This window comes from Panthera leo, chromosome B2 (assembly GCF_018350215.1).
Source record: "Panthera leo isolate Ple1 chromosome B2, P.leo_Ple1_pat1.1, whole genome shotgun sequence".
Lineage (NCBI taxonomy): Eukaryota > Metazoa > Chordata > Mammalia > Carnivora > Felidae > Panthera > Panthera leo.
The window spans coordinates 50,937,361-50,964,546 of record NC_056683.1 but is presented as its reverse complement, the minus strand read 5'-3'; the positions used below and the strand labels follow the sequence as shown (position 1 = coordinate 50,964,546).

Sequence of the window (27,186 nt, the reverse complement as noted above, 5' to 3'; positions counted from 1 at the left end):
ATAAAAGTGGAAAGCGTGGCCCTTCTGCTCTTGTTCCTGATCTTAGAAGAAACTCTCATTTTTTCACTGTTGAGTAGCTGTGGGCTTGTCATATATGGACTTTATTATTTTGAGATTTGTGCCTCCTATACCCAATTTGTTGAGCACTTTTATCATGACAGTCAATACTGAATTTTGTCAAATGCTTTTTCTGTATCTGTTGAGATGATTATATGACTTTTTATCCTTCGTTTTGTTAGTGTGGTATATCACATTGATTTGTGAATATTGAACAAAACTTGTATCCCTAGAGCAAATCCCTCCTGATCATGGTGTATGGTATATTGTTGAATTTGGTTTGCTAATATTTTGTTGAGGATTTTTGCCTCTATGTTCATAAGAGATATTGACCTGTAATTTCCTTTCCTTCTCTGATTTTGGTATCGGGGTAATGTTGGCCTCATAAAGTGATTTTTTTTTTTATTTTAGAAAGAGAGAGAGAACACAAGTGGGGAGAGAGGCAGAAAGAGGTGGGGAGAGAGAGAGGGAGAGAGAGAATCCCAAGCAGGTTTAACACAGGGCTCAATCTCAGCACTGTGAGATCATGACATGAGCCAAAATCAAGAGTCAGACACTTAAACAACTGAGCTACCCAGGTACCCCAACATAATGTGAATTTGTAAGTGTTCCCTCTTCTACTTTTTGGAAGAGATTGAGAAGGACTGGTATTAGTTCTTCTTGAATAATTTGATAGAATTCACCAGTGAAGCCATCTAGTTCTAGAATTTTTGTTGTTGGAAGGTTTTTGATTACTGATATGATCTCCTTACAGGTGTTCAGTATGTCCAGATTTTCCATTTCTTCATGATTCAGGTTGTTTGTTTCTAGGAATTTATCCATTTCTTCTAAGTTGTCCAATCTGTCAACATGTAATTGCTCATAGTAGCATCTTATGATCCTTTTAATTTTTATGATGTTAGTTGTAATGTCTCATCCTTCATTAATAATTTTATTTGATTCCTCTCTCTTTATTTTCTGGTAACTCTAGCTAAAGATTTGCCTATTTTGTTTATCTTTTCAAAAAGCTATCTCATAGTTTCATTCATTTCATTCATCTTTTCTAATGTGTTTTAGTCTTTATTTCTTTTACTTGTACTCTGATCTTTGTTATCTCCTTCCATCTACTAATTTGGGGGCTTTGTTTGTTCTTCTTTTTCTAGTGCCTTGAGGTATGAAATTAGGTTATTTGAGATCTTTTATTTTTCGTAATTTAGAAATTTATTACTATGAACTTCCTTCATAGAACTGCTTTTGCTGTATCCTATGTTTTGGTATGTTGTATTTCTGTTTTCATTTCTCTCAAGTAATTATTATTTTTATCCCTGTTTTGACTCATTATATGTTCAGTAGCGTGTTGTTTCATCTCCACATATTTATGAATTTTTCATTTTTCTTTTTGTAATTGATAGTTTCATACCATTGTGTTTGGAAAGGGTGCTGCTCTGATTTCAATATTCTTAAGTGTATTAATATTTGTTTTATGGTTTAACATACGACCAAAACTGGAGAATATTCCTTATTCACTTGAGAAGAATGTATATTTTGCTGTTTGATGGAATGTTCTGTAAATGTCTGTTAAGTCCATCTGATCTAACATGTAGTTTAAGTGTTTTCTTATTGTCTGGATGGTCTATCCATTGTTACATGTATTGAAGTCCTCTACTATTTTTTTAAACGTTTATTTATTTTTGAAAGAGAGAGAGTGCATGCAAGCAGGGGAGGGGCAGGAGGGGAGCAGACAGAGAATCCCAAGTGGGCTCCGTGCTAACAGCGGAGAGCCTGATGCGGAGCTCAAACTCCTGAACCACGAGATTATGACCTGAGCCAAAGTCAGACACTTAACTGACTGAGCCACATAGGCACCCCATACTAGTATTATATTACTGTCTATTTCTCTTTTCAGATCTTTATCTAGATCTCCCTTCATATTTGCTTTATATATTTAGGTGCTCTTACATTGGGTTCATAAATATTTATAAATGTTATATCATCTTGTTGGATTGATCCCTTTACTATTATATAATGACCTTCTTTTGTCTCTTAGTAGTCTTTGGACTAAAGCCGTTCATCTTATATAAGTATAGCTATCTCTGCTTTTTTTTTTTTTTTTTTTTTTGGTTTCCATTTGCATGAAATGTCTTTTTTCCATACTTTCGTTTTCAATTTGTGTGTGTCTTTAAAGTTGAAGTAAGTCACTTGTAGGCAGCATATTGTTGGATCTTGTTCTTTTATGCATACAGCTACTCTGCATCTTTTGACTAGAGAATTTAGTCCATTTACATTTAAAGTAATTGTTGATAGATACGGCCTTATTAATGCCGTGTTAATTTTCTAGCTGTTTAGTAATTCCTTTGTTTCTTTCCTCTTGGTCCCTTTCTTTGTAATTTAATTATTTTCTGCAGTGATGTGCTTAGATTCCTTTCATTTTCTTTTGTGTAACTACTATAGGTTTTTGCTTTGTGGTTATCATAAGGCTTACATAAAGCATCTTATATTCATAACAGTCTATTTTTAGCTGAAAACAACTTAACTTCTAACACATTAAAGCTTCATATTTTTTCTCCACCCCCCACATTTCTTTTTATTTTGTTGTCAAAATAAAAGTCTTTTAATCTTGTGTATCCTTTAAGAAATTATTGTAGTTATAGTTATTTTTAATGCTTTTGTCTTTTAACCTTCATACTTGATTTGTAAGTGATTGACTACTATTATTACAATATTATTTTTTTTTTTATTTTTTTATGTTTATTTATTTTTGAGAGAGAGGAAGAGACAGAGTGCCAGTGGGGGAGGGGCAGAGAGAGAGGGAGACACAGAATCCGAAGCAGGCTCCAGGTTCTGAGCTGTCAGCAGAGAGCTTGATACAGGGCTCGAACCCACAAACCATGAGATTGTGACCTAAGCCAAAGTCGGACGCTTAACCGACTGAGCCACCCAGGCACCCCTAGAGTATTTTAACTATAACAATATATTTATAATTACCAGTGATATTTATACTTTCATATGTTTTCCTCTTACTTATTAGTGCTCTTCTGTTTCAGCTTAAAGAAGGTCCTTTTACATTTCTTGTAAGACTGGTCTAATGATGATGTACTCCCTCTGCTTTTCCTTGTCTGGAATACTCCTTATTTCTCCTTCATTTTTGAAAGACAACTTTTCTAGGTAGAGTATTCTTGATTGACAGTTTTTTTCCTTCCATTTCTTTCAGTTTTTTTTAAAAACTTCCTTCTGATATTTAAAGTTTCCACTGAAAATTCTTATAGTCTTATGAGGATTCCCTTGTACAGAACAAGTTGTTTTTCCCTTGCTGCTTTTAAGACTCTTTTCTTGTCTTTAACTTTTGACAATTGAATTATAATGTGTCTTGATTTGGGTCTTTTTGGAATCATCTTATTTGAAATGCTCTGAGTTTCCTGGATTGAATATCTGTTTCCTTTTCCAGATTAAGGAAGTTTTCAGCCATTATTTTTTCAAATAAGTTTTCTGCCTGCCCCTTACTCTCACTCTTCTTTTTCTGGGACCCTTATATATGAAAGCTGGACCACTTGAAGTTTGCCCATAAGTCCCTTAAGCTAGCTTCATTCTTTTTTTTTCTTTTTGCTCTTCTGATTGGATGAATTCCACTGCCCTGGCTTCAGGTGCTCTGATCATTTTTTCTGCTTCATCTCACCTGTTATGGAACCCCTCTACTGAGTTCACATACATGTGAGAATATAAGTATAGTTCATTTGACAGACTTATTTCAGATTTTTAAATCTCTCAAGTGATGTAGAAAATAATAAATTTCACATTTATAAGTAAAAACTTAAACCAATTCTCTTACAGATCATAAAGTGCCATTATTAATAAACTTTACTGGATTAGGAATTCAGTTAATCTCAGTCCTGGCTCTTCAACAAAATAACATTGGATATCAAAAGGTTCATGTCTTTCGTTGCTGTTTCTCATCCTAACCAAAGCAGATGGGATAAAAAAAAAAAGTATATAAAATCTCTGGCAACTCCAAGTAAAGCCCCTCCTAAGTAAACGATCCTATCAGGTTTTCATTTTTATAAACAGTTTGCTTTCATGATTCACAGCCAGCTGCTCAATTTTTCTCTCCCCCTTTCCCAACATCAAATCCTTTTTCCTCAGACTATTTACCTGCCTATGACCCCTTATATTTCTTTCTTTAACTGTTCATCTGGCTCATTTCTGTCTACTTTGCTGAGAAGGAATATTTTAAAAGCAAAAATTGCTAAGTTTAATAGACTTATTGGCAGTCATAGACAACCCAATAATTAAATACTGTCTCTAACAAAATAGACTCTCAGTAATTTATAGAAATGGAAGAAGGCAAAATGTCAACCTGCTATTGTTGAATCTACCTTTTTAATATCAAAGCAGATAATATTTATATAAAGTATATGTTTTAATATTTATCCAATAAAATGTTAGTATTTATAATACTTTATATGTTTACTAGTTGCTTATGTATATTTTTGTATTTGTATAATCTTTCTTTTAAACCTGAGAAGGCACAAATATCAAATTTGACCCATGTCATTCCCTCTTGGGAGGCTAATGCAATTAGGTAATGCTATGACTAAGACAAAGGGGGAAATGGGGCCAAGATCATCCTGAGGCAGGACACTTCACTCTAGGGAGGTGGCTGGATCATACTGTGACTTAATTGGGAATAAAAACATAAGTTTCCCTCCAAATATGGGGCTAGGACTAATATTTATAAGTCACCATGACTACCTACCTGATCTTTGGTGCTCTCTAAGGAAGGAAGTGTGTGTGTGTGTGTGTGTGTGTGTGTGTGTGTGTGTAGACTAAAGAGGGGGAAGTGGAAAATGTACCAAGGAGACAGTCAAAGGGGAAATTGTTTTTAAGAAACAAACCAACTCAGAGGAAAAGAATAATTATGCATAGAGTGGAAATTGAAAAGTAAAGATGGTGCAAAAACTTGTAAGACTATGAAAAGAAGTATTATCTTATTATTTTTATATTGTGGGGTATGTTAAAGCTTTATTACTGGTATAGCCAGTTATCCTTCTTAACAATTTGTATGTTTCCAAACTGTGTAAGTCCTTATATAAATGTAGGACTCTCCCTTATATAAAAACTTTTCTATGAAATCAGTGAAACAATTGGGCACATCACATTCCCTAGGCTAGCTCTTTGTGACTATTTAAACCACGCAGTGGACAAAATCTCATATGGAACTAATTATCTCCACATCTTGATATTCGTTCTCTGAATTATTCCCTCCTCTTGAGTATTGCCTAGACTTTTAACTTACTTATAATGAATACAAAATACAGCAAAAGTCATAGGATATCACTACTGAGATTTGATTATAAAAAGACTATGGCTTCCTTCTTGAGTGCTCTCTCTCATTCTTTTGGATTGCTTCCTCTGGGGGAAGTCAGCTACCATAGCCTGAGACAGTCCTGTGGAGAGGTCCACACGAGTAAGCTTGAAAGCAAACCTTCTGAAGCATGTAAACAGCCACATGAGGGAGCTTGGAAGCAAATTCTCCCCCAGTTGAGCCTTGAGATGACTGCAGGTGCAGGTGATATCTTGACTACAACCTCATGAGAGACTGAACCAGAACCACTAGCTAAGCTGTTCCCAGCTTCACTGGGATGTTCCCAGCATAACTGATGCATAGAACTTTGAGATAATGTTTATTGTTGGGGCACCAAGTGGCTCGGTCAGTTAAACATCTGACTCTTGGTTTTGGCTTAGGTCGTGATCTCACAGTCATGAGATCAAGCCTTGCATCCAGCTCTGTCCTGACAGTGTGGAGCCTGCTTGGTGTTCTCTCTCTCTCCCTCTGTCTCTCGGCCCCTCCCTCACTCTCTCTTGCTCTCTCTCAAAGTAAATAAAGAAACTTAAAAAAATATTTATTTATTGTTTTAAGCTGCTAAGTTTGGGGTAATTTGTTGCACAGTAATAGATACCTAATACAAACCAGAGGTAACACATAACATAGCTGAAATGTTGTATGAGGTACAACTGAAGAGTCAGAGTCAGGGTAGGCAGAGGGTTGTACAGGAAAGAGATGAAGAGAAGAAGCCTCACTAAGCACCTGTGTTGTGCTAGGCACCATGCCAGGCACCTTATAGACACATCTTAGATTATTTTCATTACACTGTAACAATAGCATCATTATCCCTACATCACACATGAGTACTAACATTCAGAGGGGTTAAATACTTTGCCCAACTTAACACTCCTGGTAAGCAGCAGGTGCTAGGTTTTGAACTTCCTCTCCCCTATCCTCCACATATACATATGTATACACAGTAGCTCCAAAGCCTGCTTCTGTTACAACTTATTCATTGCAATTAATAAGGTCAGCAAATACCTCATAACACTGATCATGAGTGAAAATGCATCCATCCAGCTGAACCTTGCAGACACAAACCTAGCACTTTATGTGATCACAGCTAAGGTAGCATGCGTAGAGGGCCGTGGGAACATGGAGAGAGCAGCTGCTTGCAGTGCGGATGAGGATGTAGTGTGGGAAGAGGGTGGCGGGGAAAACCCACAGAGGGGATTATGTTAGAAATGAACAGCACAGCCTCTCTCTTACTCCTGGAAGGACCTGGGCTCTGGAATCAGACTGACATGGGTTCAGACCAGTTATTGGCTCTGTGACCTGGACAAGTTACTTCTTGTTGCCTTAGTTTCTTTATCTGTACTGATTAAATGAGGCAAGGCATATAAATTGCTTGGCAGAGAACCAGGTATATAGCAAGCACTTAATAGATGTTCACAATTAATAATACTCTTGTTTTCTCTTCACGACTGACTTTATTTTCATGAGTGTGTTATGACTAGTATTGCCTTTCATGCTTATCAGTCGGAGTGACTTCTTTTAAGGGAAGAAGAAAAATTTCCCTATGCTAGTTGGGCAAGAGTTGAAGGAAGAAAAACAAAGAGAGAGAATGTGAGAAAACGGAAAGGTGGGTAAAAACAATTGTATGTGATTGTGAGATAATGATTGTGTGAGGCCAGTGACTGTTTCCGGGAATAGAGGCAGGGAGGGAGACTGTCATGTGGACTCTCTCTGTGGGACATAAAGACCGTGCATTTTTCATATTGTGATAACAGCACCAGGTCCACAGTCATTCAGTGAGTGTACAATGAACTCATTCATTCTTCCATTCAGCAAATACTGTGGAAACCTATTGTGCACCATCAGGCTTCCATGAGGGTGGCGTCCCAGAGCTTATATACTAACAAGGCAAGACAGGAAATCAACACATAATATACAAAATAAAACCGTATGCAGAAAGGATGAATACGTTTGGAATATGAGTACTACTAGGGAGACATTAAAGCAGGAAACAGGCGGAAAGACAAAGGACAAAGGAGGGTATTGTGTCATTTTAGCTAGGGTGTTCAGGAAAGTCCTAGATGAAGCCAGAGAACTGGCAGCTCACGGCAACACCCCCCCTCCAGTCTGCGGCCGTGCAGGCAACTCACTCAAGTGCCTAATCAAGGGGCAGGGAGGAATGGGAAGACTAGAAGTTGGTTAGTTCCCGAGTGTCAGATAATTAACATTTAAAGTGTAAAGGCTTGATTCTTTTGCAAGTAGTTTTTTCAGGAAAAGTATGCTTTACTCATCTACCCAGAATTCCAGACATGCTGTTCGTCACCTGCATTGACCTGCCAGCCCTCCCCGTGTTGTTTGCAAAGCTGTCCAGGGCTACAGTGGTGTCAAAGAGGAGCTGAGGGTGCATTCGTGTGATTCTGCAAGGGAGTGCCTGACCAGACTTTGTATCCCAGGTTCCTCATTGGCTTCACCAAAGTCCCAGCCCTGACTGTTTGGTTGACTGGTTTCTCTGTTAGTGGGTTGAGTTTTGCTTTTGCCTCATATTGACATTTTTCTTTAATTGACACGTAATTCTTATTTAAAATGTCAATCAATACATGGGGCGCCTGGGTGGCTCAGTAGGTTAAGTGTCCGACTCTTGGTTTTGGCTCAGGTCATGATCTCTCAGTTTTGTGGGTTAAAGCCCCGCATCGGGCTCTGTGCTGACAGAGAGGAGCCTGCTTGGGATCCTCTCTCTCCCTCCCTCTCTGCTCCTCCCCTGCTCATGCTCTCTCTCTCTCTCTCTCTCTCTCTCTCAAGATAAACAAACTTTAAAAAAAAGTTTAGGGGCACCTGGGTGGCTCAGTCGGTTAAGTGTCCAACTTCAGCTCAGGTCATGATCTCATAGTTCATGGGGTCAGGCTCGTATCAGGCTCTGTGCTCACAGCTCAGAGCCTGGAGCCTGCTTTGGATTCTGTGTCTCCCTCTCTCTGCCCCTCCCCAACTCGTGTTCTGTCTCTCTCTCTCTCTCAAAAATAAACATGAAAAAATAAAAAATGAATTTAAAAAGTTTAAAATGTCAATCAATACAAAAAATTAAAGGGAGAAAGTAACAAAGCACTCCAGGTCCTGCCACCCAGAAATAACTAGCGTTAGGAATTGCTATACATTGTTATACACTCTATGCATATATAGAGACAGAAGGTTGGTAGATATATAAGCAATGTAGTTAGTCAAAGAGGTAAACAGATTTATGTAGAAATTATTTTATAAAGATAGGATAATACTACACATGATATTTTTAAGAGAAAAATCTGATTTTATCTTAATTACACTTAAATTACAGGCATGACTGAAACTTAGGTATATGTTCCTTTACTCAAAAGACATTTTTTTCTAAAAGATCCTTCTAAAATTAAAGAAAAATAGTTACTGAAATTATTCAAGTGTGGAGAGTGTTTGCAAGAATGCCAGGGCCGGGGGAGAAGAGCTAGATTTTTCTACTCTAGACAGTGATGATTTGCTTCAACTCGGAAAGATGAGCTGATTAGCACGCTCACTTTTCCTTCAGACTTCCGATTTTTTTTTTTTGTTTTCTTTTATATTCTATTCTGAAACCATAATTTGCCCAATAATCTCGAGATAAATTCTGTAATTGACTCACATTAGTTTCCAGGTGTCTGCCCTTGTCCCTCTGCAGAGTAATCAGCTCTTCAATACCTGACTTGTAAACATGAATGGCCAATCAAAAGTCATAGGACATTTTAGGGATTTGCCGTGTATTAAATAGAGACACCAAGATAACTTTGAAAAGCAAAAAGACCCTTAGCGGAGGTACAAAAAGATAGAGTTCTACTTCTGTTTTCTGACATGACAGTGTAAAAGACTTTACAGACCTACTGCCTAGCAAAACTTGTGTTCAAGAACAAAAACAAAATTATGTTTAAAAAACAACAATTGAAAATCTCTGGAGATTATCCTAAGGGCAAAGAGCAAATGAAGACACACTTAGTCAAGAAAACCTGCTAAAACTTTATAAAAACAAGAGTGTGTGGCATTTGAAACAAGACCTACTCCTTCCCCTACTTCCCAGATCAGAGAGACAGCAACTCCATTTCAGACATGTGCTACCAATAACAAAGGCTCCCTGCCCCCCAGTTCCCAGTCCGAAGGCCATATTCCCAGAACGGGCAGGACATCACGTGCCAGCTCATCTCTGAGGCCAGAACTGCTCTGATACCAAAACCAGACAAAAACAATAGAAGAAAATTACAAGCAAATATCTCTTGTAAATACATATATGAAAATCCTCAATAAAATACTAGCAAGCCTATAAAAGGCATATAAAAAAGAAACATAAGGATTTTATATATAAAATGAATTCTACATATAAATAAAAAGAATTACATACCGTACCCAAATGGGATTTATCCCAAGAATTAATACCCCAAAATCAACTAATATAATACACTCTATCAATAAAAAATGAAAATCACACAATCGTCTCAACAGACACAAGAAAAACATTTGCAAAATGCAATATCCTTTCATGATTAAATGTTAGTAAACACTGGATGCTTACCCTCCAAGATCAGGAACAAGATAAGAACATACATCCATCCTTGTCACTTCTGTTCACCAGTGTACTAGAGGTTCTAGCCAGGACAATTAGACAGGAAAAAGAAATACAAAGCATCCAGATAGGAAAAAAAAAGACATAAAGCTATCTCTATTTGAAGATGATACAATCTTACATACAGATAATCATGAAGAATCCATTTAAAAACTGTTAGAACTAACAAACAAGTTAAGCAAGGCTGCAGAATACAAAACCAATATATAAAAGTCAACTATATTTCTAAACTCTTGCAACAAACAATCTGAAAATTAAACAATGCCTAACAATAGAGCAGTGCCTTCCAAACATCAAAGGATATGCTTTCCAATCTCCTAGTGTGCATTCAGCGAGATTATGATTCAAATGTAATATAAAGACATTCTCTGACATGCAAAGACTCAGAAATAATTTCTTTCCCATCTTAGGAATTTTCCAGAAAATATGCTGTAGCAAACAAGATAGTATACCACAAAAGAGAAGAGATCCTCAAAGGATATACTACAAAGGAGATCTAGAGATGTACCAGTAGAGGTTGGAGCATCACAGAAAGCTCTTCTGGAAAATAATAATAATAATAATAATAATAATAATAATAATAATAATGGCACCAGATATATACTGTGGTGCTTTTAAAGAACAAGAAGAAACAAACAAAAAACACCAACAAAAAAGGATTATTACATTAGGAAAACATTACAAAAGGAAAGGAAAACTGCTTAGAAGGACAAGGACAAAGGCATACAAGAAAGAAGTATGCTCATAGGATACTACCTGGTTCTGCAATGATACTTACATGCAATTATTTTTCATTAATTTCACTAAAAGTGATGATACAACTATATTGGAGGACGGAGAGATGAGATGAGATAATAGAGCTAAATCTTCATTTGTCATAGCGGGTCTCACACTGATAAACTAAAAAACTCCAATAAGAGCACATTATTTAAAGACATGATAATACCGATTTGAAAAAATAACCAAAAGACTTAAAGTTGGCTATTTCTGGAGCACCTGGGTGACTCAGTCAGTTAAGCGTCCAACTTCGGCTCAGGTCATGATCTCATGGTTCCTGAATTTGAGCCCCGTGTCAGGCTCTGTGCTGGCAGCTCAGAGTCTGGAGCCTGCTTCAGATTCTGTGTCTCCTTCTTTCTCTGCACTTCCCCCACTTACTCTCTGTCTTTCTCTCTCTCAAAAGTAAATAAACAATTAAAAAATAAATAAATAAATAAAGATATATGGTATTTTGGCCAGGAGACTTTTCAGTACAAGTGTTGCTATTCACCCTTCACAACTATAGTAATGTTAATAGTTAATAATAAGTTCTCTAATTTGGGGCAACAAAGTGGTTAACTTGTTGTTTAATATGATAACAGCTTTGCCCAAGACCAGACCTACATTCTGGATCTGACTCATCGTGGCGTTATTTTGTTTCTTTATCACTTGTATTTCCTATGAAAAGGAAATTAGGTGTAAAAGCTTGATTAAATGCAGGTTAAACCTTTTTTGGTAAGTATACTTCATAGTTGATGCTGTGTGTTTCATTTCACAACTCATCAGATTAGCGATGCTAAGTGTGGTTACTTGGTTAAGGTGGGGACCACCAGATTCCTCCATTATAAAGACATATTTGAAACAAAAACAAACCAAATACAGTCCTCTCTCACTCCTTAAGTACATCACAGCTTGTAGATGCCTCCCCTGGTCCCTGTCTCCATCCTGTTCTTTGAAGAGTGGCCCACTTTTGTCTGTTTTAGGAATGCAACAAGTTGTTCTGAAATGAACCGGCAGCTTGAAGTGGGAGTAAAAGCCCAGGACAGGGAATGCAAGGGAAATGCTACAGAATGGCATGAAACCCAAAGCAAATGGTAAAAATGAGCAACACATGGAGAATGTGGGATGGAGAGAAAAGCACAAAAATCATAATCACATCTGATGTCTCCAGAAACGGAGAGACACAACAGATAACACATTTGGCTCTCTTCAGGTCAGAAAGATTCATCTTCACCATTCAGGGGTGAAGAAGGAGAGTCTTTCGAGGTCTTGAACCCTTGTCAAGTTGTTCTACCATGTCTTTTATTTCTTCTGCTTTGGCCAATGATTTCAATCATCAGAGAAATCTCCAGGCACAAAATATTGCATAGACTAAATTGATGCTTTCCAAAGTGTGCAGGAAAGACCATGATTTGGGATGTCAGGAGAAAAACCTATAACAGCTTATTCCAGTTGTTTTTATCTCACTCTTTTGGATGGATTTTTGTGTGTATGTTGTAGAAATACATCAATACAGTAGTATAGGATTACAGTGTATAAATAAAATGTATATTGGGAGAGTTCGTTGGGGGAAAAGAAAAGGACGTGTTTGTTTAAAAACACACACAAGTAATTTGTAGGGTGCTGCTTAAGCACCACATAAATATTGTTCTCCAACCATCTTTCACCTACTAAGTAGTTTTAGCATTCGTTGGTGATTTTTGCCTGCATCAATTATTTCGATGGGTACTGCAAAAATAATGCTTTTTCTAGGTCTCCTTCTTCCTAAATTTGTTAGCTAGTTTTGTGCTATGAAGAAAGAGCTTCCTTTTGTTAACTTGGAAAAAGCTGGGACCAACCATTGAATTTTAAAATTTCAGACTTCGATGACCACTGATCTCTTCACCAGAGCTCCTTCTTTATAATTTTGCAGATTGTGTTTTGTATAACTCAGGATGGGGAGGAGGGAGGAGATGTTGACATAGTAGTCATTGCAGACTTGTATAATTATTATGACAATTTTCTGGAGGATAGCAGAAAAGTGTCGAGGAAAGGGCCTCTTTTCTAATTTAGACGGGGTTGCATTTGGGCTAGTGACTGGGACATATATACACCCCATCCCTCGCCACTCACCTTGGAACCTTGGAAATCAGCATCTGGAAACCATGCCAGCGTCTGGTCTGTTCCCCACATGTGCACCTCTCCAGAAAACTCTGTCCTGCCAGACACAGTTCCTCCATTCTTAGCTTCTTACCTACCATCCCTTATTATCTACTGATTGATAGCATTGAGGCAACGCTATATGATTTTGGGGTGTTTTCTAGTGAGGAGGAAGAAAGGGAAGGTACCTATCCTTCACTGACCCAAAAGTTTCTGATGTTTCATATGCTCGCCATGTTTCAGGGTTTTCTGTCTTCTGTGTCATGCAGGAGTAAACAGTATCCACCATTAATTTCTTTATCTCCTTATATTTCTAAGAGACTATAATTCTATAAGGCTATACATTTTGCAGTGCATTCATAGGCAACCAAGAGGTTGTAAGACATCTTAATGCAAAAACATTGACATATCAAGTCAATGACTTTTTTTTTTTTTTTGGAAAGACAGTCTACATCTAGTGGAGCAGAGTGAAGTGAAGTGGGCTCATTAAACATCTGCAGGGTCACTCTATTCTTGGCTCACCTAGAGCATTTGCTTAAAAGCTGTCACATCCACCTCCCCTTTGTGTTCTGTGTTAAAGCAATTCACAGAGTGATGGAAATTTTCCAGTTTTTTCTCTCCCTCTCTTGCCCAGGGAACCTGTTGGCAATTACAGCCTTTACTTGACAAGGTCCTTTTGACACAGCGTGCTGATGGCAGTTGCCTCCAGGAGGGTTCAGCTGTTTTAGAAACAGGGTGACAGTTATCTGCTTCGATTTCTGCTGGCTACAACTTTTGTTGTTAAAACTTTCCCAGGACTTTTTAGGGTAGTTATTTCTTCTTGTACCATCATGACAATTTTCTTATCTCACCGTGGGTACTGTCGTATGCAATTAAACTCTGTGCTCCAAAATAAAGTCAGAAGTGGTGATTACATTACCCTCAGCTGAATGCCTCTAACTCTATCCCTATGAAATGTGGAGAAACTTCATGTGGTGACTTTTATTTTTGTTTACGTTTAACAAGAACTATGTCTAAAAACTGGAAGACAAGTTCGAACCATCCTGTCTGTATCTTGAAATCAGGGTTTTTCCACCTTGGCACTATTAACAATTTGGATTAGATAACTCTTCGTTGGAGAGGGAGTGTCCTGTGAGTTATAGGATATGTACCAGCACCCCTGCCTCTACCCCCCGGATGCCAGTAACACCCTCTTCCAAGCTGTGATAACCAAAAATGTCTTCAGACATTAACAAATGTTCTCGGGCTGGGTGGGGGTGGGGAGCAGCAAAATCGCCTCTAGTTGAGAATCACTGCTCTAACTAACGAAGTATTGATACAGATTGTGTTCAGTTCGGTAGCATACATTTCACTCTTTTATACTTTAAAAGCCTCATAACATCTCCGCTTTGCCTAAGCATATAATAGAAATAACATTTTTAATCTTACTTATTCTTCTAAAGAGTTATCCAAAGTGATTCCCGATGAGTTTAACCAATTAAAGGGGAATGAGGAGGGGAAAGCTTTTATTCTGTATACTCAGCTAAGGGATGCCAATGTATTCACAGTGGGTAATTTAGAAAATACTAGAAACAAACGGATAGACAAAATGAGGACTCATACCATTATGCCACATTATTCATGTGTTGATTTGCTTTTAAGAGTAAGACATTTTGGAAACATAAGCTTAATAGCAATTCTACTGTCATTAAGACTACTTTGTTTCAAAGGTCCCTTCTAAGATAATTACTCCAGAGCCTAAGACACTTATGCAATTGATAAAGGTTGATGGTATCTTCTGCAACACAACTCCTCATTTACAGCTGGGGACACGGAAACCCCTTATGGTGAAGCAATATGACTGAGGACATACAGTGGCAGGATCAAGAAAAGTCTTCAGAACCTTGTTAAAGTGACTTTGCTTAACGTGTAGCCACTTCAGGAATCTAAAGTACAGCAGCACTGAACTAAGATCTTTTTTTTTTAAGTAAGATTTATCTGTTTATTTATTTACTTATTTATTTATATTTTGGGGAGAGAGAGGGCACACAAGCAGGGAAGAGGGGCAGAGAGAGAGAGAGAGAGAGAGAGAGAGAGAATCCTAAGCAGGCTCCACACTCAGCACGGAACCCAGTGTGGGACTCTACCCCTTGTCGCTGGGATCATGACCTGAGCTGAAATCAAGAGTCGGATGCTCAACCAACTGAGCCACCCAGGGTCCCTGAAAGAACTAAGCTTTTTGAGGAGAGGTGGGGTTCATGCCAAAAGGGATGATGGAAGGAGAAGGAAATTCCATGGAGCCTATCTCATGATTTTGCACTTTCACTCAGGCTCAGTATATCCTATCCTCATAAAGCAGTTTTATTTATATCTGAGAGTTCACTACCGGGGTCACTGTGTGTCTACTACAGTGACTGGGGCACTGGCAGCGTTCAGGAGTCATTTGATAATGTGCTAGTGGGTATTAGTGCCGATGGTCAATTGATGGAGCAGGAGAAGGATCTCCCAAAATGTCAATGGAGAGTCCACAGAGGGTCATTCTGATTGTCTGTCACTGTTACAATCAATACAGTTTCAGATGTCAGAAGCTTGTCTTGTTTTGTCAAGGACTTTAAAGATTCAAAGGAAACTTCCAAAGGTCTCCCCTGATGAAAAGCAGTTGAAAAGCTCTACATAGGTCCAGGCAGATTTTTAACCCAGAACCCTTGGGGATTCTGGAACTACTCCTTCATTTTATCATTTTCATGATGATCCAGAATTCATGTAAGACCCCAGTGGAAACTAAGGGGCTGTAGAAGGGCTTCTGAAACTTGAACGTGCATAGGAACCACCTGGGGATCTTGTTAAAATCCAGATGCTGATTCAGTCAGTCTGGAGTGGGGCCTGAGACTCTGCAATGCTGATACGCGCCCAGATACTCTGATGCTGATGGTCCAAGGGGTAGGATGCTGAATCATTTAAGAACCAAACCTGGCTCACACTTATCATACAAATCAATAAAATAGCTGCCTACTCATTTCTCTTCTTCATTCCTTCATGAGCAAGGCTAGGAGTTTTGTTTTGTTTTGTTTTTTAAGATTCCTTTATTGTTACAATAAAAAATTACACACATATATTATATATATATATATATATATATATATATATATATATATATATATGTTATATATGTATACACACACACACATATATATAAATTATGCTATAATCTGAGAAACATATAAAAATAAATCAGAAACTACTCCTGTACTCAAGGTGCCTTCAAATTAATGGAGATAGAATAAATACATAAATAGCATGAGTATAATACAGAGGATAAGTGGCAAAACAGAATTACAAACAGAATTCTAAGAGGATCCAAATGCGGGAGGCTAGGAAACACAGGTTTGGGATCAGTGTGATCTAGCAGTGGGATCTCAGACCGGTTACATGACCTATCCAAGACTCAGGGTTTTCATCTGTGCCATGGGGGGATAACAGTACCTGCCTTGGAGGGTAAATGTTAAATGAGTTAACACCTGACTCTCACAAAGCCTGGCACATAAGAGCTTTGTAAATATTATCTAATACTGTGATTACCCATATCGTGGCTAGTTTGGGAGGGGCCCATTTGAAATGCGTCAGGAAAAAATGGATACTACTTAGCAGGAATGAATGCAGGGTGAGAAGAAGCATAGACAAAGACAGTGAAGATCTGCATGTGTTCAGAGAATTTAAATTGGCAGCGGATAAGTGGAAGAGAAGTTTGTAAGCCAAGAGCCTGCAGTCAGAGCTTGAGGAACCCTGAAATTCAAATGTCTTGGTAGAAATAAGACAAACGAAAATTTGTGAGCAGACTCATGGCTTAAAGTGACCTCTCTGCAAATGAACTGGGCGTGCTTCTTTTAATTCCTGGCCAGTTAATCCATTCATGTAGTCTTTTTTACCCTTTGGTTGCAAGGAAGCTCACAGATGAGTATCATGGTTAAGTTCAATAGCTTTCCTTACCTTGGAATTTTTAGAGTGATTATGCCTCTCCCCTTCATTACTGGGTTGGGACTCTAACCTTTTTCTAATGATTTACTCATCTGTTGCTTCTGACTCTTTGTTTTTTTCTAAGTCTTACAAATAACTAAGATAATAAAAGTGATTTTAGTCTCTATGAGCCTCTGATAGGAACTATATTCTTAGGAATCTGGTCTTCTCTGTTTTCTATCAAAATTACTTAGGGGAAAAATTTTAAACACAAGTTCATGAGCCCCATGTGTGAATTTATATATCCAGAATGTGTTTGCTGGGGCATCAGAAATCTCATTTTTTAAGAGCTTGCCAGATTTATTTAAACATGGCAGATTGAACACCTTCATTTATCTTCATTCCTTTCTGATATTCTACTAAATTCACAGAACTAATCCATACCCTGTCCCTGGCATGTGATTGGTGGAGAGATCAAGAGATTCTCAAGATGATAACAAAGGGAAGTCCCAGGATAAACACCTGTGTGGCTGTCCTTAGGAGCATAACCCAGATTGGGACAGGAGAGAGAGGCTCCAAGAGGGAGGTCTCTGATATATAAATAAAAACAATATTTTTCCCGATGTGACTGACTAAATTACAAAGGCTTAAACTCCAATGGACAATTTAGACCTCAGGTATTTACAGGTAATAAACATGATAAGAATACCTAAAATTTATTAATCACTTACTATGCACCAGTTATTGTTCTAAGTGTTTTCCATGTATTAAATCACTGATTCCTTACTACAGTCTTATGTGATGAGTATTACTATTATCATCCCCATTTTAAAGATGAGGTTTGTGAGGCAGAGAGTGGTTTCACCCCTGCAAGTTTAGAGGTAATGCAGCCAGGAGCCCAAATCAAGTATCTGGCACCAGAGCTCATGAGAAGACAAAAATAGTCATACTGGCTGTGATGGTTCAAATAAAACTTTAACCAAAAATCATGATATAGCCCCATGATGTAGAGTTGGCAGTGTTAGTATGTAGGGTGGGGAGGGCTGAGTGGGCGTGTGGATACTGGGGGCGGGGGTGTGAGGTGGAAGCGGGAGAGTTATACCCTCTCCTTTCCTGCCATAACAGAATGGATACAGATAATGTCTGAAATTGGAAAATTAAAATAGCAATATATGCACATTATTAAGAAACCTAGAAAGAGATGAAAATGGTTGGTTGCTTATGGGAAGCAGGAATCCAGAGAGTCGGGATGGGGCAAGGCGTTGTGGATTTTAATTATATGCCATGTAATCGTATTTTATTTCCTTTTTTTTTGTTTGTTTGTTTTTTTTGTTTTTTTTTTTAATTTTTTAACGTTTATTTATTTTTGAGACAGAGAGAGACAGAGCATGAACGGGGGAGGGGCAGAGAGAGAGGGAGACACAGAATCGGAAGCAGGCTCCAGGCTCTGAGCCATCAGACCAGAGCCTGACGCGGGGCTCGAACCCACGGACCGCGAGATCGTGACCTGAGCTGAAGTCGGACGCTCAACCGACTGAGCCACCCAGGCGCCCCCGTATTTGATTTTCGAACTCACAAGCATATTTTACTTTGATGAAGGTTAAAATTAAATTAGAAGAAGCTCAGATTATTCTGACACACCCGACCAGATTGATCCACCACTGAGATGAGCTACATGGTAGTGGAAAGAGCAGGAGGGATGAAGCGTTCTCAAAATTGTCGACATCAGAGCCGTTTGAGGAATTTGTTAAAATTTGCATTACTGGGCCTCACTCCAGACTCACTGAATCAATATGTCTAAGTATGGGCCCAATATTTGCACTTTTAACAAGTACTCCCTTTGATGCTGATGCAGTTGACCTTTGCACACAGTTTGAGAAACACTGAATATAGGAGGGCAGACCAGTTATCTATTCTACTTCTTGCAATCAAGGAGTGAAAAAATAAGCCATAGTGAGGGAGAGATGTATTTGAAAAACAAATACTGATTTTCACCAAAATAATGACAGTATTTGTCAAAAGGGTGTTGTAAACGCAAAGATCAACGTAAGAATGGTTACTTGATTAACAAGAAACAGGGGTGACAAGAAGTGATAATGCTGCATAATAGCTAACATTTACATAGCCCTCACTCTGTGCCAGACACTGTTCTAAGTTCTTGGACCTTAGAACAGCCCAAGAAGTGGACACCACTGTCTCCATTTCATAAATTGTGAAATTGATGCACAGATGCGATTAAGAATCAGGCTAAAAATCACCAGCTCGGAAGTGGCAGAACCAGGGTAGGAATCCAGGTAATCTAGCATCAGTTGCCATGCATTTAACCACTATCCTAAGCTCTTCTCAAAGTATAAAAGTTAACTGGGGATTCAATTACACCTGGCTTTGAATCCCAGCTCTGCAGTGAAGAAAATGACCTGCAGTGCATAGTAAGTGCTCATTAAAAGTAGCTATAATTAGGATAACTGTTTTTACCTGAGGTTGGGGAGGGAGGGCAGATAGAGAATGATGGGCACCCTGAGGCCCAATCAGGACAGGCAGGTTAAGATATTTTCCCAATTGAAAATAAGATAAAAACAGAGAGTAAGGCAAACCATAGAGACTCTTATATACAAAGAACAAACAGAGTTGCTGGAGGGGCATTGGGTGGGGGGATGGGCAAAATGGGTGAAGGACATTAAGGAGGGCACTTGTGGTGATGAGCACTGGATGTTATATATAAGTGATGAATCACTCAATTCTCCTGAAACCATTACTACACTATCTGTTAACTAGCTTGGATTTAAATTAAAAAAAATTTTTTTTTAATTTCCCCAATTGAAAGAGCAGAGCTAGAATTCAGCCGGTTTGTGCTGGAGACAGAGAAGTAGACCGACCTGTGCTGTGCAGAGTATGCAGCTTAAGTCATGGAAGTTTTATCTTCTCTTAGGGAGATAATAAGAGTAAGGAGGAAAGAAGGACAGGCCAAAATCTCGGGACTGGTCTACATACAGACTGTGGGGAAAAGACCCAATAAAAACACAAAGAAGGTGCAGGAGCGGCACTAGGGGACTGAGCATCATAGAAGAGAGAGTCATGGAAGAAGTGGTGAAGGGGTCCACGGGAGGTCCCTGATTCTCTGGGAAAGAGGTATTTCTGCAGAAGTCAAGGTATTTCTGCAAAAATTTTAATGATAATTGGAGGTGAGGGAGTAGAAACCCAAGAAGGAAGGAAGAAAAAGAGTGACAGCTTAAATAGGGAAGGCCATCAAAAGCAGGTCCTTTAAGAAACAGGAGATCTGGGTAATAAGAGTGGAGGGAGCAGGGCAGTGAACAGGCAGGTGATAGAAGAACCACTGAAGGAAGTGGGAGCAGAATTGTATTAGTTTCCAGAAGGAAGAGGTTGGAAGGAGATAAATAAAAATACTGAGGGATTTGCCAACGTGGAGAGGAAGGAAGTTGATGCTTACAAGGAACCGTCTCCAAATTTATAGTAAAGGCCTGATGCAGTTGTGTGGACAGGGTGAGCCTCTGGGGCCTGAAGCAGGTAGGGTACTGCTGTAGGCAATGTAACAGGGAGTGGAGAAGGGCTGATTCAAAGATGGCTGACTTCAGAGAGGCCTCAGCCCAGGCCATTGTAGATACTCTGTTTCAGGCTGCACCAGTGAGTTTCTCCATGGGAGAGATCACAGGCTGCTCTTCAGAAAACACGCAGAATGCTGGATTTCCATTACATCTGGCAGCCTACACTCTGTCCATTCAGATGTTGATGGCATGACCTCTGGCTCTTCTAGACCTGAGCCCTGCTCATCCCCTCGCACAAAGTCTCAAGTACTCATGTGACCCCTGGAATGTGCCCTGTGGACTCATTTAGCATCATTCTTGGTCCACAGCTAAAACTGGTGCCCAGGTCCTGGGCTGATCCCGGGAGGTCTGGCTGCATCTTCATAGGACTGGGTTCTTCTTTGAGCATCTCTAGCTGCTTTACCTACCTGGGCTCCCAAGTTAATGTTTTAGGGGCTGAATAAATCCTCCAGCTTCAGAAGGTTTTACTCTCCATTGTAATAAGATGATATTTAGCAGTACCTGACATTATTGGACCAGAAATACAAAATCACGTAAGAGTTAAGCAGGATTGAGGATGGGGAAAGTGAGGACCGAAAAATGTGTGTGAGCTGCGAAAAATGTTGATTTTGAGCTGCTGCTTAGAACAGTAAATAATTGAAATATGTGAAGCCAGAATGCAGATTATAGTCTAAAAGGAGAAGAAACATCAGGATGAGATGAGTATTTTCAGTAAGAGTCAGGAAATGTGCCAGAAATAGCACAGAACTTGGAGTCTGTCAAACATGGGCTCAAATCCTAGCTGTGTGATCATGGATAATATACTTTACCTCTCTGAGCCTCGGTTTTCCAGTACAAATAAATTTGAGGGCTCTGAGTTAACCAAAGCTAATTAAGTTTCCTTTTTTGAAAAACAATGAAATTAATAAAGTCTGCCTTATATGGTTGTTATGAAAATGACAAGAGAGTGTATGTAAAACATCCAGTTTATGCCAGGTACACAGTGGGTGCTCAAAAATTGGAGGATGTAATTACTGCTAGGGAAAGATAAAAGAGTTTGATTAGAGGAGGGGATTCTGAATGTCTTCAATCTTAAAGTCCACTTGGACTTGATCATATATAACTTCAATCTGAACAGTTCTGTGCACTTCAAAGGCAAGGATAGTTGTGGCCAAATCTCATGTTCATGTGGCTTAGGAAGGAACAGGAGACTGCGGCTGTGCCAGACGCATATTAACCCACTGACCTTGAAACACAGGCCAGGGTGAAACTTGCCCTGCCCCTCTCAGAACCGCCTGCCCTCCTGTTTCCCTGTTTTTGCTCCCGGGACCACCCCTGGAGTCATTTGTGGGAACCCCCTCATTCCCTCCACCCACCCCCGCTACCACTGCCACCAGTTGATTCTCTCTGTTAGATTCTTCTTATCTCCCTTACTGTCCATTCACTGCAGCCACTGCCCTGGCTCGGGTCTCCTCATCTTGGTCTCCTAACCACTCTCCTTTCTACGAACAGTCTTTCTCCTCTGTCAAGAGATAGACTGTGGCATATTAAAATTTCTGAGAGTTGATCTGAACACAGATCAATTTGAATCAGGCATTGCACACCGGAAGTGGTTAGACGAGTTCCCCCACAGGAGCCAAAGGAGAATTTTATAGAGAAAAGGCAGAAGAAGGAAATTATGATCAGCTATAATTTAAAACCTGTTTGGCTCTTTGTGAGTGGTTGTCCTTAGCATTTTGATTTCATGACCTTGAGGCATTTACAGGCTTAGATCTTGGTTTGCTTGTGCAGACCAACCACGAAAGTGTTACGTTAAAACCCACCTCAGTCTGACAGTCTCCTTTAATTATTTTAACACCTCTAACATCCTTGTACATTGCTTGGTACATGGCAATTTTCCATGCAAGAACCTTTATAAAAAATAACCTTTTTTTTTATATATAAAAAAGAACCTTTATTTACTGTGATGCACAGAATGAAGTTAAAGCTGTAGCCTGACATTTAAGACTCTAAAAATCTTGGAGTGCCTCGGTGGCTCATCAGTAAGCGTCTGACTCTTGATTTCAGCTCAGGTCATGCTCTCACAGTTTCATGAGCCAGAGCCCCACGTGGGGCTCTGCACTGACAGTGTGGAGCCTGCTTGGGATTCTCTCTTTCTGTCCCTCCCTCACTTGCACTCTCCCTGTCTCTCTCAAAATAAATAAATAAACTCTAAAAATTTTTTTAAAGGCTCTCAAAATGTTTTTTACCCTGCTTCTTCCCAAAAGTCAAGGCTCAAAGGTCTCCAAACCCCGCTGTGTGTTCCTACCTTCCTGCCTTGCTGTCATGATTCCTGGGTATTCTTTTCCCACCCCAGCTCTGTTCACCTACACGTTGCCTATCTCATAAGGCTGTACTGCTTTTCCTTCGCATCCCTGAAATGCTTCCATAGAACAGTAATTCCGACCCAGAGTGATTCCTTCCCTCCTTAAATCCTCTGCATGCACCTTCTACAACAAAATCTCCCCCATTTTCTTGGAATGTCCATAGATGTTACACAAAAACATGTTTCATGTTGAAATAGATAGGAAACTCTGGGCTAACAAAAGATAGGCAGATTTTATTGTCTAGACTCCTTTAATATGCTCATATGCATGGTGAGTCTCCAAGGAAAGGACATAATATGTTTCCCCAACTTAATTGGCCTCAGGATGCTTTTCACAGAGCATCCCATAGCACTAGTATATCTGAGAAGAGTTTTCAGCGTCATTCATGTGACATTCAGCATGTGCCACTTTACATTTTTATCTTTACATTTAATTTTGCCTTCCCTAAACCAGAAAGGAAACTCAAGGGCAAGAATAAAATCCTACTCATATACTCAGGAAATGCTCTATAAATGTGCTGATATAAAAAACAAAGCATAGTCTACCTATCAGCTGACCCTGAATTTAAGACCACCATGGATGGTTGTGCAGATTGAGAACATCACAACTTTAGGGGACAACATTCGCCTACATTGCAATGTGAGTAACAGTTCCCCAAACAGCGCCCCACTGGTGGGCGCCTGTCTCGCAGCCCCTGTGCCCAAGAGTCCTGTCATGTTTTCTTTACATCCACCACAACGTGGAGCGTAGCAGATCTTGGCGTACTCTGAAATATTCCATTCACACATTCACACTAACTATAGTTAATACCATATATTTTACTGAATATTTTATGGGAGAGATAGCAGAGGGAGTTTGCACCACACCTGCAGTAAACATTTTAAAAATCACCCAGTAGACATTTCTAATTTTCCAAAGATGCTATTTAGCTTTGCCTCGCCTATGGACATTTTCCCCCTTTGTCCTTACCCCTAGAGGCACACTGATTTTCCTCCTCATTTAATTTTGATTTCTCTCAACTGCCATAACAATGCATAGAAGAAGGAAGTAAATAGCCTCAAGCCACCACAGAAAGTCTTTATTACATCATAAAACCACTGGTGTTTGAGGGTCTTCAGGGATCAAGTGAGAATGTCAGCAAAACAAACTAAAGTGAATAACTATTTAATGACTCAATTATAAATATCTACACATATCAGTTGGCTCATCACAATGGGATAAGGTCTGTACCATATGATCTAAATGGTATCTGTGCTGAACTGGTAAATACTGTCGGGTCCTTAGCCCCGCCCTACCTTCAGCAGCTCATAAGATGCTACTAGTAGCTTATGTGGGCCCTGAGCACCCCCAGCGAAGAACTCAGGTTGTGGGGGCAGAACCCTGTAAATGGCAGCCTCGAAGGTTGTCCTTCGGTTTCGGTCTCGGGGCAGGTGTCATTTGTACTTAAAGTCAACTAGGGAATGGGAGGTGGGGTCTGCATGAGGCAGGATCAGCTGACATCCCAGCCCGTTGAGTCCAGAAAGCAGTCCTCTCCTACCTCTGGCTTCTTGTAACTGATACAAACAAAAGGCTAATGACCAGCGCGGGGTGGGGGGGGGGGGGGGTTGCTGCTGGGGGGGGCAAGGACCCAGGCTAAAGAGAGCCCTTTTCTTTTACTGAAACAGTATCTGAAGCCTAGCACAGTGGAGCCACCCTTTAGCTCTGGCCTACTGAGAGGCTGGGGTCTTTGGGCCATTATTTGAAGGAATTTTTAGTTGAACCCTAGAGCTTTTAAAAGAAGGGGAGGGCTGTAAGTTGATTTACACCTAACTACATTATGTTCAACATTTGTTTCTCTGATGAAGTCATTATGTTCAACATTTGTTTCTCTGATGAAGTTACTTAGTTGAACATAAAAGAGGCTGGTAAAACATACCATCTTGGTCTGGTTAAGCCCTAAGCTAGTCATTAGTACAGATCTGGAGAAATATTTTATTAGAACTTTTAGTTACCGAGAGGCCAACTCTAGCTCCTATGTATACTCTCTGATGATCTTCTCTTGCTCCTTTTATCTGTGTTCCCTTGCGTGGCAGGCAGCAGAGTCCTTGCAAGCCTGTCTAGAGAAGGAAGTAGAGATAGGGGCGCTTGGGTTGTTCAGTCGGTTAAGTGTCCACCTTTGGCTCAGGTCGTGATTTCGTGGTTTGTGAGTTTGAGCCCAGCATTGGGCTCTGTGCTGACCAACTAGAGCCTGCTTTGGATTCTGTGTCTTCCTGTCGTTCTGCCCTTACCCTGCTTGTGCACTCTCTCTCTCTCTCTCTATATATATATATATATCTCAAAAATAAATATTAAAAAAATTTAATAAAAGAAAGAAGGAAGCAGTGATAGAATGACAGAGCTCTCCGACTCCCTTACAAAGTGAGCCCATACAGATTGTTAACCTTAAAAACTAAAACTGCCAGTTATTTTACTGGCAAAAGATGGGTTTATTTGGGCATGGCAGAGAATTGCAATCCAGAACTAGGAAGCTATAGCAAAACCATAGGCAAATCCACAGAACAAAGCAGAGGGCGGCTCTTTCATAGAGCAAAGTGGGGTATTGGGAAGGCTGTTAGAAGTAAAAAGTCCACCGGATAAACTGAGAGTTTGCTGTATAGTGGCTTTTTATTGACTGAGCTGTGACAGTCTCTCATTAGCTGGGCTATTGTCACTGGGGTAGGAGGAAAACCTTTCTTTGCTGGCTAGGGTAGTTAGTAAACACTCCCAAAGTCCCACTCTTCCTGTTGGATTTCCCTTTATTAATAGGGATTTTAACAAAATTTAAAGGGGAAACAAGATTTCCCTTTATTAATCTTCACAAGCTGCAGTGCAGTTTAAGACTCACTGACCGATAAGAACATGAGGAATATCCTCGGTTCAGGAGAGCAAGGCTCTCATGTGGCTTGTCCTGATTGGATAGGGGCCTGCGTCGAGGGCAGTGAAAGAATTCACCCAAGTCCGACCAAAGGAGATAGAAGTTTATTGAATACGCTACAAGGGAACAGCAGGCAGGACAGCAAAGGAGAGACTGTCTGCCACGAAGCAATGGTGAGGGGCTATAGTTACAGGGCAGAGTAAAAGAGTATAGAGACATATGGAATTTTACTTGTTTTGGTCATCTTAGGAACTGTGCCCAGTTGTAAGGATCCCATTGGTTGGCTAAGGCCTAGGGCATAATGAGCCTGTTTGTGTCAGTCAGCTGGTGGGGGGGGGGGGGGGGCGGTGGTCGCTGTGAGCCCCTTTGCCTTGCTCAAGTTTCCATGGCTCAAGCCTGTTGCCTACAAGTGGCTTCTACATCTTGGTGTTCGAATGCAATTTACTGGCCCCTTTGGAATCCTGCAGCCCCTTCCAAACATGCTGGCTGTGTCCTTAGGATGTGCTCTTTAGTGCTCTGACTTCTATTCCCTGCTTCTCAAATCTCTGTTTTTCTCTACAGCTCTGTAGGTATCCAGCATCACGACTAAGACAGCCAAAGTGATAATGTTAGTTACAAATAGCATAAAATATGTTTTTTTTAAATTTCTGATTATGTAAGTATTATGTATTATGTAAGTATTTCAAAAGGTGCCTATATTTTCATCACACTGATATTAATCAATCCATCCAGACTTTTCTGTTGTGGAAATTGTAATTAAGATATTAGCAACTGGACATGGAACAGAAGCTACAGATTCCTGGAGAGACACAGGACGGAGAAAGCACAGGGACTCTAGTAACTCTCACAGCTGAGGAAATAGATATCTCCTCTCCCCAAAGTGTGGTCTGCAGACCAGCAGCCTCAGCATCACCACAAACTTGTTGGAAATGCAGAAACTCAGGCCAAATCCCAGACTTAAATCAGAATCTGCAACCTGACCAGGTTCCCAGCTGATTTGCCTACTGACGTTTGGGAAGCGCTGCTCTCGATGACCTGGACCCTGCAGCTGTGTTGGATCCCAAAAAGCCTTGGTCCTCCTGACCTCCTGAGGCCTGATAGTATGCATCTTCCCATATTCCCATGAATCCTGGTCCAAGTTCAAGAAGTTAATAAATAGAAGAGCTGGGATTCAAACAGAGGTCTGACTCTTTGATCCATCTGGGTAAATATAATATTGTATTTCTAGTCCTTTTGCCCAGAAACACACTATATTTTCCCATTCATTTAAATCTTCTATTATAGCTCAATCAAGTTTTATTACTTTTTTTCATACGGATCTGTGATATTGTGATTTATAATAGGATATATTTGATCTTGGTTCACTATTCCTGGCACAGAGCTCCTAAAACCCTTGGAATTTCCTTAGTGATGAGAGTGCTAAAGCTGTCTTATGTTAGGTTAATAAGGTAACTTTTTGAATGCACCTGAGGTTGAGGGCTGTTTGCCAGGAGAACCAATCTTGTGATTATAGGGGTGGAACTTGCAGTCCCATTTCCTGCTGACCTCCAGGAGGGTAGAGGGGACTAGATGTT

General features: G+C 39.7%; 2 long non-coding RNA genes across 4 annotated transcripts in view; both read left to right on the top strand.

Moving 5' to 3' along the window:
• LOC122219048 overlaps nucleotides 1-27,186 on the top strand; it is a 60,418-nt gene that overhangs the window by 11,900 nt on the left and 21,332 nt on the right. The gene's annotated exons all lie outside the window — the stretch shown is intronic.
• On the top strand, nucleotides 23,828-26,926 carry LOC122219047. Of its 3 annotated transcripts, none has more exons than XR_006202236.1 (2): nucleotides 23,828-23,941; nucleotides 26,345-26,926. It is a non-coding gene; the product is annotated as an uncharacterized LOC122219047 (long non-coding RNA). The 3 variants fall into 3 exon arrangements; XR_006202235.1 differs by having other exon boundaries at nucleotides 26,174-26,926; XR_006202237.1 differs by lacking the exon at nucleotides 23,828-23,941 and adding an exon at nucleotides 25,963-26,177.